Raw genomic sequence first — 3,293 nt, forward strand, 5'->3', positions numbered from 1 at the left:
AGAGAGAGAGGAGATGGAGGTTGATTATTGCACAGAGCCGTTCAGTGCTGGAGTAAAATGCACACAAGTGTAGTGATTCTGTTTACTCCTAGGTAATAGCACAGCTTACCCAGCGCTTCTAGAGTTCCAGCCATTAGCCACTCTGACAAAGTGGCAACACGAGCTCGAGGCATACAAAATCATTAAGTTCACCGGAGCCATGCTCATCCAGGTGTGCCCCATGCCTGGCTGCATGCGTGATGCCAGCTGTTCGGCTTCTGTCCATCTGCAGCACAGGGTTCATTGTGAAAGCAATGACTGAACACCCGCTATGAGCTAGTAAGTTGAGTGAGGTGCCTTGTGGGAGGTATGAAGGTCATCGTGCTCATCAAGAAGCACTTGGGGAAACTGGAGTGTTTAGTATGTGAGCTACGTCTTCAAGGGAAGGAACGCATTGACCTTTTATCCACCCAGAAGGCTGGCAGCAAACATGGTTAACAGCCTGGTGACCCCAGCAATATCTGTGTGGCCACATTAGATTCTCCTCCAGTCCCTGGCCATAAGCTAGTTTTTCTCAGTCAATCTATAGGCTGACTTTATGGTAAGTGTCACATGTAGTCAATCTATAAAACCCATCTTTGCGGAAGATATTACATGCACTTTACAGAGAGTTTGGGTGGAGTCATATCTAATCTATTTAGCTTACTTTGTTTCTCAAGGAAATTTTAGTATGCTTTATTGTATGTGAGATTGAGTTAATTATCATCAAAAAAAGTTTTCACCAAATTGTGCTGTACCTAAATATGCCTAAAATAAACCACTCAGAGCCAGATTCCAGACCTTTAAGCCAACACCAGCTATTTAGTCATACTGAGCTGAAGTGCCTTCCTGCCTACCTTGGGTTGTAACTCTGCTTGCCTTGGTGGTCACAGAGACCCCCTCAGTGTGTCTACTAGTGTATGAAGAAGTATGGAAGACAGAAAAAAAATGAGCAAAAGCAATCCAGTGAGGTGAGATGAAGCTAAAGGGAAACAGAGTCCTTTATCTGACTGATAGAATTGTCTTCTTGAAGGCTTATTGATGAATGAGCTCACCCTTTCTAGTTCTTTCTGAACTCTGGCTGGCTGGTTCAACTCAGCTGTTCTGGCTCAAACTCTTCTCTGAGGTGACTGATTCAATCTGGCTTCTCTCTGCTTCTCACTGAATTTACTCTGCTTGGCCTCAAACTCACTCTGGCAATTTGTTCTAATCTTTTAGTTTAGCTCCTTTTGATTCTCTGGCCTCAACTGCCTCTGCTCACCAGCATGAACTCAGGAATGAACCCAACTCCACTGCACTGCACTGCACTCACTGCACTGACCGAAATGGCTGTGCACTGACCGAAATAAACCGCCTGCACTCCCCCTGCACTGTTCTCCTGAGATTTGGGCGTATCCTATCTCTAACTAATTCTATCAAATCTTTGAGTCATCACTTTGTCTGTCCCTCAATTAGGAGTCATTGTTTGGGATTAAAGTGTGTGCTAAGGGCGAGTCTGTATTCCAGCCAGGTCACACAGTCCTAAAAGGTCTTTGGATATGATCAGGGCAGCCATGTTGCTGGATTAAAATTCCTCTATGAAAGACAGTGAAAGGTGATGGGGGGTCAGTATATTCTTGTTGGTGTTTCTGTTTTTGTTTTTGTTGTTGTTGTTTTGAGATAGGGCTTCTGTATAAATGTATATCCCTGGCTGTCCTGGAACTCACTCTGTAGACCAGGCTAGCCTCGAACTCAGAAATCCGCCTGCCTCTGCCTCCCAAGTGCTGGGATTAAAGGCGTGCGCCACCACCGCCTGGCCATTTTGGTGTTTCTGAATCATGGAGTTCAAGAAAGGATCCAAGGGAAATGACCCAGAATAATGTTAAGGGACTTGCCACCAAATCTGATGACCTGAGTCCAATATCTGAAGTCCACATGGTAGGAGATTCTCTCAAGTTGTGCTCTGACTTTCATATTTGTGCCATGGCACAAGTGCACCTGCACACACACACACACACACACACACACACACACACACACGAATAAATGTAATTCAAAAACAAGAAAGGAACCAAGAGATTAATCTGGAAAGGTGACCCTCATGATCTCGTGCTTGTGACAGTAACTCCTAAATCTTGGAATTATAGGCACTCACACCAGGGTTAGCTCTTTAGTTCTTTTTTGTAGTTGTTTTTATAGTACTAGGGGTCATACCCACGCCCACCATGGAAGCAAGCAAGGACTCTACCACTGAGTTACATCGCCAACCCTGAAAACCACCTTTAAGCACCATCTCCTGGGCTGCTACTGGAGCTTCTGATCTAGTTCTCAGCCATCTAAGGCTGCAGTCACTGAGGGCCGGAGGGTCACTTTCTAAGAACCTCTGTCTGGATGGGAAGTCTGGGTCAACTATCAGAGTACTTCTCACGGTATGTGGGAGGTTTGTGCTTCACCTTGGTGTATAGAGCAGCTCTGAGGGTGTTTAAGCTCGAAAGAGATAGGTGGAGAGAATATCCTATGTTTGTAGGATATGGCACCTGCCAATAATAAATCTGATAGTCTATTGCTTACAGGAAATAGGAGATGGGACATCCCGGAGGCAGAAAGGATTCTGGGATAGAGCCAGGCACACTCAGGAAGATGTGACCTGACAGACACACAGTACCTGAACATAGCTAACCAGCCACGTGGCAGAATGTAGATTAGAATAAATGGGTTAATTTAAGTTATGATATAATCAGAGATAAACCTGGCTATATGGCCAAATTATTTGTAAATATATTTTGAGTCTGAGTCTTATTTTTGGGAGGCTAGGTAGGTCTGGGAGGAAAAATGACCAAACTTTTACAAATAGCACCCAACTTGGGCCATAGAACCAAACTAACCTGAGATACGTTCTAGATAGAGGTACCAATTCTCCCTGAAAACAAAACAGCTTTAAAGCTCTGTCTCTTTAAGAAAAAAAGCTGAGGGGGGGGGGAAGGTGCTTTAAAAACTTTTTAAAAAGAAAGCCCTGGGCTGGAGAGATGGCTCAGTGGTTAAGAGCACTGACTGCTCTTCTGAAGGTCCTGAGTTCAAATTCCGACAACTACATGGTGGCTCACAACCATCCATAATGAGATCTGATGCCCTTTTCTGGTGTGTCTGAAGACAGCTACAGTGTACTTATAATAATAAGTAAATCTTTGGGCTGGAGCGATCAGGGTCAGAGCGAGCAGAGAGCAGAGGTCCTGAGTTCAATTCCCAGCAACCATGTGATGGCTCACAACCATCTGTACAGCTACAGTGTACTCATA

The sequence above is a fragment of the Mastomys coucha genome, unplaced genomic scaffold (genome assembly GCF_008632895.1).
Source record: "Mastomys coucha isolate ucsf_1 unplaced genomic scaffold, UCSF_Mcou_1 pScaffold5, whole genome shotgun sequence".
Classification (NCBI taxonomy): Eukaryota; Metazoa; Chordata; class Mammalia; order Rodentia; family Muridae; genus Mastomys; species Mastomys coucha.